General features: G+C 38.0%; 1 pseudogene; it reads right to left on the reverse strand.

Moving 5' to 3' along the window:
* Positions 1-9097: 9097 nt before the first annotated feature.
* Positions 9098-13450, reverse strand: LOC103581939 (annotated as a pseudogene).
* Positions 13451-13839: the final 389 nt, after the last annotated feature.

Genomic DNA, 13839 nt, shown 5'->3' on the forward strand with positions numbered 1-13839 from the left:
TAAAGTTCTTCCAAAATGTGACTATTTGAATCCATGTAACACGTGCATAAAATTGACTACATCTCTTTCCACATACAAGGTGTTTTACATTTGAATATCTATTTATATTTCTAAAAGTTATTTTACATGTAATTACATGCCATTATCAAACTAATCTTTGGGATGTGAAATTGGCTGAACGAGGGAGATGAGACAAATACTCAAAGATGGTTAAACATGTGCAAGGTACAAATGTCAGGTGAGGACAGACTAGGCAGTACTCTCTGTGGTGTTCTTTTTGCTATTACATGGCACCCGCATGACTTGTCCTCCATTCATTCATCAGACTTCTGTTGGGGAACCACTCAGTGTGGCTGGGATTTGATTGATAATGCTACATTTTTGGTACAGATGTAAAAGACAGAATTCTTGATGCCCAGGTGCTACAAGCCTAGTAGTCAGGAATCTAATAAATCACTGTGATTTGTGCTATGATAGGGTTAAACAGAATCCCCTAAAAGAGGAAGGTAAGCTTCCAATAGAACTACAGTACTTAGGAAGCTCTTCGAAAACAGGCAGAACACAGTCATTGAAGTGAAATGAAATGCGACGTTTATGAGAAACATAAATCAGTTTGGTACGGTTGGAACATAGGGCATAGGTAGAAATGTATGACAAAAAAAAGAACCCGGAAAGAAAGTGTCTGTCTATGACAGAAAGCAAGAAGTTTGGTAAAGATCCTGTGGAACAGCCAAGGGGCAATGTCCAATGGGCACTTGTCTGTACACCTCTGAACAGGCGAGGGTTGCCTAGGATGCAGATAAAGGATTCATTAATCTATTATTTGGTAGTAAAATCTGTGGCCATTAATGAGTTCAACTACAGTGAATATACTATAAGAGAGTAGAAGGCAGAATTCTATAAAACACCAGACTTAAGAGAGGAGGGAATAGCTGTACAGAAATTGGAGTATAAATTGCAAAGAAGAGATAATATCCAATACAGCGAACATCCAACAAGTTAAGGATTGAAATGAATCCTTTGCAGTCAGGAATAGAGGTTACCTCTGGCAGAACTGTTTTGGTTAATGGGTGGAAGACATGGGCTCAGGACGAAGGAGACACTGAGAAACTGGAAATTCTACTGTGGTTTGCTACAACATCTTCCCTCCGAACCTTCTTCCTTCCTTCTATCCTTCCTTCTTTTCTTTCGTTTTGTCCTATGTTTTGTGAAAGAATGAAAGAGGTTGGTAGCTTGACGTAGTTAATGGAATCTCTAACATTTTTGAACCACATATCTCTCGGAAAATAGTATAAAAGTGATTTATCTTTTGCCAAAAAAAGCACACACGTATAATATTTTATAAACAATTGCAGAGAACTTACGGTCCCTTTGAAATCCATTTGTTGAGTCTGAAGCTTTCAGTGCATGCCTAGTTAAAAATCTCAGCTAGCAAATCTTTGGATCCTTGTAGTGTGGTTATGGATATGTGGGTATATGTGGTTATTTGGCAGTAGGTAGGTACAAGGACCTGAGCTTGTGTGGGTTAAAGGGAAAGATCCATCTGAAAAGGAAATTTTTTTTCATTAAAATATAATTTTTATATACCAATTTCTTATACATTTTTTTTCATTTATTTTTGAATACAATGTAATATAAATGGGGTTTAACTCAGTAGATTGGAAACATTTACTCATTTAATAAGCACTTATTGAACATTTCCTTAGAGCCAGGTATTAGCTTTGATGCTTGGAATGTTTGGAATATGGATAAGAATAAAATACAGCTGCTGACCTCCAGGAGCTCACAGCCTTCTGGGGAGATAAAAGTGAACAAGTGATGATGATGCATCACGAGGTGCTGTCTATCAAGTCTATGTGCATGGTGTGTTCTCGAACAAACGATGCGTGCCTCACAGGATCTCAAAGTCAGTTCTTCAATTCTCTTTGTAATTACAATTTTAATCTAAAAATTTGATAATAATGAAATTATTTAGGAGTCAAATGTGATAAATCTTCACTGTCACTCCCTACCACCCAAGAAGAGGGAGGAGTTAGGAGGAGGAGCTCCAGGTACAATCAGTCCTGGGTTCAAGTTTGGGCCATAGCATTGCCAGCTGCAAGACTTTGAGATTTGTACCTGATCTATAAAATACTTGGGTTTCATGTATGCAAAACTGGGTTATTAATGAAAACATTGGTATGCTATGCACTATTCAATAAGCTAAACACATTTAAAATACCCAACTAGAAATCTGATACAAAGTTAAGCAGATATTTTAAAGTCACTATTATTATCATTATTTTTCCATATGTAGGTAGGGTGGTTTGTAAAGTTGAAATGTTTAATTTGATTGAAAACGACTGGAAATGTTCAGATCCCCACATTGTTCAAAAAAATCTGAAAGGAAAATGGGGAAGAAGGCTTATTGATAAACTAGTTGTGAGATAATTAATATTAAATATATTTTTGTAAAAGACAATCAAATGGCATGTAGGTTAAACTCAAGAAAATTAAATAAAATTAAGTAAATCTAATGAAGTACAAGGATAATTAGGATTTTTGTAAAAGACCATTATTTGGGGCTTCTGCTTCTAGCCAAGATGGTATAAGACAGATTTCCCCTCCCCTTGAACCAACTGCAAAACAGGACTAAATACACATAACAATGATTTTTCAGACATCAGATGTCAGAGAGCACAGGATAGTGATTCCAGAAAGAGGTGATGTAGATGAGGTGAGCTGACAGCTATAATTGACCTGATTTTGACCCACTGCCTGGAGAGCATTTCCAGGCTGCAGTACAAGGAAAAGGAGCCAAGTCAGAGCCTGGCAGAATAACGAAAATTGATGAGGTAAAGCTGTGACTACAGGAAGGCCAAGGCAGCTAGAGTTTACTGGGCAGAGTACCATAAAGGGGGGAAGAGAGAAAGAGAGAGAGAGAGAGAGAGAGAGAGAGAGAGAGAGAGAGAGAGAGAGAGAAATATAGCTGCAAAAATCTTCACAACATTCCTATAAAGTTTTCAGCAAGATACTGGTTAAAACATGCATCAGAGGACTGGGAAAGAACCACCTGAAAGGAGCAGAAGAAACACCTCTGGAACCCATATGCTGGGAATGTTACTATCACCATTAATAAGAATAGAAAATCTTGTAATTCAAGGGGTCTTGGCTAGAGTACTTAGAGAAATATTGCCTCAGTAGTAGGGCATAATTAGCCATAAACTAAAGGTTTCTCTATTTCTGCCAATCAAAGCTTAAAAGCAAACCTTAGAGGATCAAAATATTTTCAAATAACTTACTGCAACCCAGGACAAAGATCAAGAACCACTACAGGTATATGAAAATTTTTAGCATCTAACAAGGTAAATTTCTCATGTTGGGTACCTAATATAAAATTACCAAGAGTACAAATAACTGAGAGAATATGACCCATACTGAGTAGTAAAATCAATAGAAGATTAATCAATGATACAGATGACAGAATTAGTAGGAAAAGAAATGAAAACTTATTATAACTGTATTTCATGAGTTCAAAGAGTTAAAGCAAAAATTGAGCATCTTAAGTAGAGATATAGAAAATTTACGAAAGACTAGAGATAAAATACATTAATTTAGAAATGCATTAATTAAAATATTTTTTTAATGAGTAAGATTTAGAAAGCACACTTCACCCTATCTTGCCTATTGAATACATGAAAGAAACGGAAACAGAATATATGGAATAACTATTTTAGGACTGTGGTAGGTCCTCCCACAGGACCTTATTACTTTATGACATTCTTCTCCTGATATTACACCTGTGAATATGTTACACTTCAAGAATGAGTCCAAGATGGATAAAACCTGCATGATTGCTTTTCCAGACTCTTCTCTGAGTTGTGTATGTATGGATCTAATCCTAAGAAACACACCAAAGACTTGGAGAACAAAACTAGACTCAAGTTCCAGAATGGCCTCTGGGTGGCAAGTACATAAACAGATCCATACAAAACTGCAAAGGTTTTAAAAAATCAATCAATATTGGGATCACAGTCCACAAAAGGTGCATCAAAACATGCAGCTTGAACTTTACCATGTTGATTCCTTGCTAAAACAAAATGTCAGCATTTACCAAGCACTGTAAACAAGACTCAGTTCTCATAACATAATATTCAATATTTCCAAATACAATCCAATATTACTTGGCATGTGAAGAACCAGGAAAACCTCAAATTGCATGAGAAAAGGCCAATGCTAAAATTACATGTTGGAATTATCTGGCAAAACTTCAAAACAGCCAATGCAAAAATGGTATAAAAAGCAAGTCTGAGCATTCTGAAAACAAATGGAAAAGTAGAAAACCTCAGCATAAAAATGGAAAACATTTAAAAAAAGCCAAATAGGAAGTTTTAGAATTCAATTTAAATTTTTTAAGACTTAAACAATTTTTTATTTTTGTAACTTAAAATTTTATTTTTAAAAAAACAAAAAAATGCAAAATAAAAAGCTCATTAGATGGACTCAATAGCATAATGAAGGTGACAGAGAAGAGTCAGTTTACATGAGCATAGAAAATAAAAATCATCCAATCTGAGCAACTGAGAGAAAAATATTTTTTTAAAAAAAGCCCAGTGGTCCGTGGGACAGTAATAAAAGGTCTAGTATTTGTGTCATTAAAGTTTTCAGAGAAGAGAGTATTATACTCAAAAACAAAATAAATATAAGTGGCTTAAAACTACCCACATTTGATGAAAGACATAAACTTACAGATTCAAGAATCTCTGCAAACCCCCAAATACATAGACCCAAAGAAGTCCATCCCCAGACACATATGCATCATAGTCACTGCTGAAGTTAAAAAATAAAACAAAATTAAACCTGAAATAAGCCAGAGAAAACTCCATTATCTGTAGTGTGTTATTTGAATACTGTGGATTGCTGTTCAGAAACCATGCAAGTAAAAATGGCATTTTTAAAGTGCTGGAAAACAAACAAACAAACAAACAAACAAAAAACCAGTCCCTCTCAACTCAGAATTCTATGTTCAGTAAAAATATTATTTGGAATGAAGGTAAAATAAAGACATTTTTGGATGAAAAATATTCTCAGATGAAAAGAATGTGTTGACATCAAATCTGCTCTAAAACAATTGCTAAATGAAGTTGTTCAGCAAGAAGAAAAATGACAGCAGACAAACATTTCATACATCAGAAATGAAGAAAGAGCAAGGGGAATGGAAAATATTTGAGTAAATATAACAGGATACTTTCCTTTTAGTGCTTGAAAATATGTTTGATTATTGAAAAAATTTATAACATTTCTTGGTAAAGATTTTAGTGTAGTGGATGTAATAGAAACATATATATATATATATACTATAGAGGGTGGAGGGTAAAAGGACCTGGGTGATGGAGGGTAAGATTTATACGTTCCATATGTGAGGATAAAGTATTGAATCTAGGCAGAATACAAAAAGGATTTATATGTATGTTAAAACACTTAGAGCAAACACTAAAAACACTCTAAAATGAGAAATAGTCAAAACCAAAATAGATTAATTGAAATGGAATGCTAAAAAATGTTCACATAATCCAAAAGAATGCAAGAAAAAGGAAACAGAAGAATGAAAATTAGGTGGAATAGGCAGAAAAAATAGAAAAAAAATAGACCTAAATATAAATATAACAATACCCATTATTTATACATGTTTTAAACACCTTAATTAAAAGAGACTGTCAAAATGAGCAAATTGGTCAAGTTTCACCATAAAAACACCCAATGGAAGATTATTTATTTATTTATTTAAGGGACCTGGCTTCTGTAATTATTGAGGCTGACAAGTCCCAATATATGCAGGTACCAAAGTAGGCAAGCTGGAAAGTCAGGAGATTTTATGGTATGGTTCTAATCTGAAGTATGAAAGCCTGAGAACCAGGAAGTAATTTCAGTGCAAAAGCTGGCAGGCCTGAGACCCGGAAAGAACCAGTATTGCAGTTTAAATGCAATGTTTATGTTTCTGTCTGAGTCTGGAGACAGAGGTAAACCAGGGTTCCAGTCCAGAGACATTTAGTCAGGAAGAGTTCCCTCTTATTCAGCATGTTTTTCTATGCAAACCTTCAACTGATTGTATGTGGCTTATCCATTCTGGAGAGGACAATGTGCTTTGCTCAGTTTTCAAATTCAAATGCTAATCTCATCCAGAAATGCCTTCAGAGACACACCCAGGACAATGTTTTACCAAATGTCTGAGTATTCCTGGTCCAGTCAAGTTGGCACAAAAAATTAACCATCAGAAGTCCACCCCTCATCAACCTAGCTCTCACACAGATCTCCTTAAATCTTTCTTAATCTCCAAATCAATACAGTAACAAGGTCATAATTCTGCCATGATACAACTGTTCTGCATTCAACTGAGAATGCACTATTTCCCCAGAAGAGGAGATCAAGTCCTGAGTGACAGTTCTCCTGGATATCCTGTAACTTAGATACTATGATGTAATAATAAGAATATTCAACAGGATGATAAAAAATCAATACATCTTACCTTACATGATAGAGGATTAAGAGAGGGAAGAAAGCAAAGATATTTATATATGTGTGTGTGCGTGCATGCATGTGTATTAATAATAAAACAAAGAGGAAATACTCATGACAATTACAGCTCTTGGTTTTGCAGCTGGTCACATGGTCATAGCTGTTATTTATAATTACCTTCTACTACACTTTCTGTATTCCCTTTGCCTTCGGCAAGCATCTCAGCTGATTGTGTGTTTTTTTTTTTTTTACCTGATGGGTTGGCCCAAACCTTCATTCCTGAAGGTTCTAGGCACTAGTAACCGTGCCTTCATTGGGTTGTTGTAGTTTCCCATTGACTTTAATCACAGAACATGGCAATACTGAGACATACCATTCCAGACATATGCTTACTTACCTTTACTATGGCGAGGTAGTCCAATTCCCTGGATTAACCAGCCTAGAGAATGTTATAACTCCTTCTTGGTCTGTTGACTCAGATGCAAGAGAAGCTCAAAGCAGTCTGGACTTCCAGTTTAATTAAATAATTGTTGTGTCTCCTGGCAAAACCATTTCTCCCTGTGAGACTAAGACCTCTAGGACAGCAGAGCATAACGTATTGGGAATAGAAAGCAAAACAAATTGCTAGTAAGTCACTCGGTGTAATGGTGACTAGTGTCCCTCCCATTTCCACCCCTTGATTCCTAGACTCATGAAATCCACCTATAGGAGATACAGTATCATATATTGGATGCTAATTCAGTGCATGTACAACCTTCTAATATACCTTGCCCAGCCCTACAAGGTTTTGTAATTCTTTAAAAGGCCATTTTATTGTTCTTTCAAACGGGCTGCTTCAGGATCATGGGAAACATGGCAAGACCCGTGAAATCCATGAGCATGAGCCCCCCACCACACTTATTTTCCTGTGAAGCGAGTTTCTTCATCAGAAGCAATGCTGTGTGAAATGAAATGACGGTGGACAGGCATTCTGCAAGTCCATGGGTGGTAGTTTTGGCAGAAGCATTGCATATAGAAAGGACAAATTTTTATCTAGAGTGTCTGTTTCACTATGAACGAAATGCTGCACTTAAATGATGGAAGTTGTCCAATGTAATCAACTTGTCTCCAGGAAGCTGGTTGATCACCCCAGAGAACAGTGTCTTACTTATGACTCAGTGTTGGTCTCAGATGATGGCAGATTGGGCACTCAGTGATGGCAGACTGGACACTCATCAGGATGGCTTTGGGGAGGGAAAGCCCATGATGCTGAGCTCATGCATAATCTCCATCTCTGCCATCATGGCTACTTTTATAAACTCATTGGGTGATGACAGGGGTGGCTGGAGAAAGAGGCTGACTAGTATCCACAAAATGGGTCATCCTATTCACTTAATTATTAAAATCCTCCTCTACTGGCCTCACCATTTGGTGAACACTCACATGGGACATACAAATCTTTACTTTTTGCCCATTCACAGAGTTCTATCTATGTAACTTTACCTAACTCTTCTTGTCACCAATTTTCCAATCCTGTTTTTCCAAGTCCTGATCATCCAGCCAAACCATTGACCACAGTCCATGAATTGGTATATAATAGAATATTTGGCCACTTCTCCTTTCAAGCAAAGTGAACAACCAGGTGCACTGCTGGAAGTTCTGCCCAGTGGGAAGATTTATCTTCACAGCCGTCATTCAGCGATGTCCCAGAAAGGGGCTATAGTGCTGCAGATGTCCATTTTGCTGTGGATCCTGAACATCATGCAGAACCATCTGTAAACAAGGCCAGGATATTCTTTTTTTCTGTCAATTGATCATAGGAAATTCCCCATGAAGGCATACGTGCAGGCTGGAAGAGACAAGGTAGTTTAGCAGAAGTGGGGACCATGGACATTTGGGCCAACTTTTTACGTAACCTGTGTTCGGGGGTGTGCTTGGCCCCAGTCTCATATATACCACCTCCATCCTGATGATGGAGCACTGCCGTACACTCCCAATATTATGGCTTGTTGGGACAGATAATACCCAGCTTGTGATGGACAGCTCAGACTGCATGGTAATTTGGCGTGTTATGGTTAAAGATTCATCCTCTACTAAGGCCCAGTAGCAGACCAAGAACTGTTTCTAAAAATGAAAGTAGTTATCTCCGGAGGATGGCAAGACATTGCACTAAAATTTAAAGGGCCTACACTGTCATTCATGTAGAGGGGCATGCCAAAGACTACATCTCTATCTGATACTGACATTTCAAGTACCATTGGATCTCCTGGATCATAGGGCCCTAATGCCATGACAGCTTAGGTGGTACCCTAGACTTGTTGCAGAGCCTTCTGTTGCTCTGGGCCTCACTCAAAACTAGGAGCATTTGGGTCATGCAGTAAATGGGCTGGAGTAACACATCCAAATGAGGAATATGTTGCCTCTGAAATCCAATGAGACTCACTGGGCATTGTGCCTTTATTTTGGTTGCTGGAGGGGCCGAATACAACACCTTATCCTTCATATTAGAAGGAATATTTCAACATGCCCCTCACCACTGGACCTCTAGAAATGTCACTGTGGTAGAAAACCACTAAATTTTTGTCAGATTTATTTTCCACCCTCTGACATGCAAATGTCTTACCGATAAGCCTAGAATAACTGTTACTTCTTTCTCACCAGGACCAATCAGCATAATTTCTTCAATGTGATGGGCCAGTGTATTGTCTTGTAGAAGTAAAAGATGATCAAGATCCCTATGAACTAAATTAGGACATGGAGAGTTGACATACCCTTGAGGCAGGACAGTGACAGTGTTTTGCTGTTCTCGCCAGCTGAAAGCAAACTGCTTCTGGTGGTCTTTAGTGATAGGTGAGGGAAAAAGAAGCATTGGCCAGATCAATAGCTGAATACTAGTACTAAGGGATATATTAGTTTTCTGAAACAACAAAACCACATCTGTTACAGCAGCTGCAAGTGTAGTCCCCACCTGGTTAAGTTTATAATAATCTATTGTCATTCACCAGGATGCATCTGTCTTCTGCCAAAGTCATAGATGTGAGTTGAATGAATATGTGGTGGGAATCCTTCAAGTCTTTGATAGTGGTACTAATCTCTGCAATGCTTCCAGGGATGCAGTATTGCTTTTGGACCACTAGTTTTCTAGGTAGAAACCACTCTAGCAGCTTCCACTTGGCCTTTCCCATCATAATAGCCTTCACTCCACAGGTCAGGGAACTAATTTGGGCATTCTGCCAGATTCTGAGTATGTCTATTGCAATTATGCATTCTGGGACAGGGGAAATAACCACAGGATGGGCCCAGTTGGTCCCACTATGAGTCATACCAGAGCTCAAACTCCATTAATCGCCTGACCTCTATAAGCCCCTGCTCTCACTGGTGGATCACAGTGACATTTTCAGCCTCCTGGAATTAGTATTAGTTCAGAGTCAGTATACAGTAGTCCCTGAAAGGTCTGATAATTTCCTTTCTCCAAGGTACACTCACCATGGTGAAAGTCTACCTGTCCTACCAGGGTCTTTCTTCAAAGGAACTTGGCCATCCCTTTATTCAAGAGTTCTGGATCTGTTAACTGGCTAAATTTTGAAAATTGATTAATGGGGCTGCCTCTGTTTTTATGATTCAGATTAGACTTTTGTTCACTAGACCTAGAACCTTTCTGCTTATGCAAATCAAGTACGAATTTAGTAGGCTTCCTATCTACTTTACTTCTATAAAACCATGATCATCCAGCCAATGCCATACATTCACAGGTATGACTATTCTGATTGCTTTGCCTGTGTAGTCCATTATCTTAATCAACCCACCTCTGGTAATTGAGTGCTGCCACTTGGCCCCTAATTAGTCCCACTGCATGTAGGTTTTCTGACTCAGTGACTGAAGTTCCCAATGTAAGGTTTTGCTTACAGAGAAGAACAATCCCAGAACTCTCAAAGATACTGGAAATTCCCCTCACAAATTTATTTCTTAGTCATGGTGAAAGGTGTGTCCTCTGGACCTCCCAGAGTGGGTAAGTAGATATTAAATGACAAATCCACTTAAACATTCCAATCTCCTTGGGCCTTTGAATTCTTTCCTCTACATATTTAATGTAGATTAACAAGGCAGGCCAGTTTGTTAACTCTGGGCCACTTTTTGGTTCATGTTTCAGCTAAACAACATTAAATAGAGAACGTTAAATAAAGAATCACTGCTTACGGTGCACATATCAACAAATTCAGCCTGAATCTAACTTTATATTCTTCTTTTGTTATCCCATGCCCATAATATCGTATCCTTTCCCACACATGTTCCCCAGATTCTGTCTGTATAAATTAGAAATTGCAAGAAGTTCTTTTGGAGTGTAACATACCTCCTCATGGTTCACACTTTGTACCTCATCTTTAGAGGCCTCTAGGACTTGATTGTAATTTTAGGTACAGAAGCAAAGACGGGTTTGGGGGTGAGTATTGAGCAGACTCTGCATTGTCATGCATAGCAACTGAATCAGGGGAGGCCATCACAGTTTCCTTAGGTAATGCATGGTTGATCCCTCAGTCAGAGGTGGTGAGACCACCCTCACTGGAAGTGGGGAAGCTGCTTCCACTGTGGGTGGAGGGACCTCTTGCACTGGCAAAGAAAACTCACCAGAATTTAGGGGCTTAACGTCCCCAGCTTCATTAGGGTCTTTCCATATGTCTTCATGCCAACTTTTAGGATTCAATTTCTTCCCAATCAATGCCTTTGCTTTAACAGCAGACAATCGAATGAGGCTGGGGGTTCAACTTGCGTTCAACTTCATCCCATCGCAAGATGAGATTCTTAGTTAGATTCGCAGCAGTTCTATCCTTGAGGCTACAGAAAACAAGAATCTCTTCAGGTTAAATACACACAAGCTTTCAGATAACTTATGCAGTATCTGAGGTGAGAACTTAAAACTCTGATCTCATCCTTTTCTTTCTTCATTTCGTTCAGTGATATTAAAAGCAACTACCCAACTTCATTATATTTGTTAGTTTGCCAAAAAAGTTTTTAAAAATTATATAGACAGTTAGCCAAATCTTTGCTTCTTATAAGTGGTTGATTAATAGTATCTAATAGTGATAGTTATGTACATAATTATTACCAGATCACACCATGGGCTATCGGACTTCTTTACTACTGGAAATATAGTAGTTAGCATCTTTATATCTAATCAGATTAAAGAGTCAATCACAGAAACCCGAGACACATTTGGAAAATTCATAAATAAAATTATATTCTTCTAAGAAACTTTCTTGGTACCAAAATCTGCATTATTTGGGGTTTTTTGGAGAAATAGAAATGATAGGAGACGTGTATTTGTGTATCTATCTATCTATCTATACACACACATAAGCAAGAGAGAGAGAATTAGGATAAGAATTGACTCACACAGTTATAGAGGGTGGCAAGTCCCAATATGTGCAGTCAACAAGCTAGAGCTCATGGAGAGCCAAGGGTGTTGTTCCATTCTAAGAGACAGCAGGCTTGAAACCTAGGAGGAGCCAGTGTTTCAGTTTGAGTCACTTGGCCTTTTTGTTTCATTCAGCTTTTCAACTGATTGGAAGCAACCCACCCACATTAGGGAGGACAATCTGCTATACTCAGTCTACTAATTCAAATGTTAAACTCAACTAGCAATACCCTCACAGATACACCCAGAATAATGTCTTGCCTGTCTTGGCAGTCTGTGGGCAGTCAAGTTAACAGATAAAATTAACCATCATAATAGTTTTAAAAACCCCCCAAAACTCAAAATTCAATTTTATACAGTCTTCAAGGAACTCCTGTCAAAAAGAATGGCATATATAGGTGAAAAGTAGAAGGATTAAAAAATATGCAAACAATAATCAAAAGAAAGCAGTAGTAACTAAATTAATATGAGACAAAATAAAGCTAAGAGCAAAAATAGTACCAGAGATAAGAAGGTATGTTTTATAAGGACAGGACATCTCAACAATAAGACATAGCAATTAGAAATGTCTATACCAAACAGCAGAGTTTCAGAAAACATAACGCAAAATCTAACAGAATTAAAGAAAAGGCAGACAAATTACAGTTGAACACTTCAGCAAATCTGTCTCAATAATAGATAGAACCAGTAGAGAGAAAAATCATCATCAGTATAGAACTGAAACTCACTATGAAGTAATTTGTTCTACTTGACATTTATATAATGTTTCACCAAGCAACATAAGAAGAGACATTCTTTTGAAGAAGAACACATGGAATAAACAGAACATTTGCCAAGACAGTTCATATCATGGGGGAAAACACATACATGTTCAAAACAACAACGCGCACACACAAAACCGTTAACAAATTTAAGAAAATTAAAATCATATAAATTATGTTTTCCTTTTCTTTTTTTTTTTTTTTAAAGAGATGACTGGTAAGGGGATCTTAACCCTTGACTTGGTATTATCAGCACCATGCTCTCCCAAGTGAGCCACGGGGCGGCCTTTAAATTATGTTTTCTGACCATAATATAATTAAACTAGAATTTAACAACAGAAAGATAATGGAAAAATCTCTGTGGAGTTTTAACACTTCACATTTGACAACATACTTCATTATATTTCATGGGTTAATGATAAAGTCACAAATTACATTAAAAATATTTTACAAGGAAAAACATCAACAAGATGGCTGAGTAGGAAATAACATTCTTTACCCTCCAAAAAGAAACAAAACTAGGTAGTATGCATGAACAAAAATTGTCTTGAGAAAGCTCAATGGCCCGTTAAGAATCTGCAGCATCACACTGGAAAAAATAAATAAATAAATACAAATAAGAATAACCACACTGAAAGTATTGCTGAGGAGAGCAGCATACCTGGGATGTAAAGATGGCTAGGAACAAAGATGAGCTGGGACTATCAGTACCAGCCATATGGCTTGTGTCCCCATGGTCTCCAGGGGCCTGTTGTGCAGAGAACATTGGCATTGTTTTGCCATTAAGGTAATCAACAGTCATCCCTGTCCCTGCCCATGGATCCCTGGAGAGGAAGATGTGGTTGCACCCCTCCCCCCCCAAGGAACAACCACTCTTGTGCCAATCTGGGGCCAGAGTTGCCACCCCTCCAAACCCTGTGGGCACCCCTAAACATGGAGCCACAGCCACTCCAACCATGCCCACACTCCAGACCTCAGCTGTGTGACTGCTCTGTGCTTGCCAGTGTTTCAGACTCCAGATTCGTCACTGCACTGTTTTGCCCACCCTCAGTCTTGGCAAAATTGCTGTTCCAGGCTAGTCTGTACCATCGGCCTGAAGTTCCTGTCACTCTATGCACACTTGAGCTTCAGGCTTCAGCTCCCTAACTACTCCACAAACTCCTGTACCACACATGCAATTATTAACACAGC

The sequence above is a fragment of the Galeopterus variegatus genome, unplaced genomic scaffold, assembly GCF_000696425.1.
Source record: "Galeopterus variegatus unplaced genomic scaffold, G_variegatus-3.0.2 Scaffold14371, whole genome shotgun sequence".
NCBI classification, from domain to species: domain Eukaryota; kingdom Metazoa; phylum Chordata; class Mammalia; order Dermoptera; family Cynocephalidae; genus Galeopterus; species Galeopterus variegatus.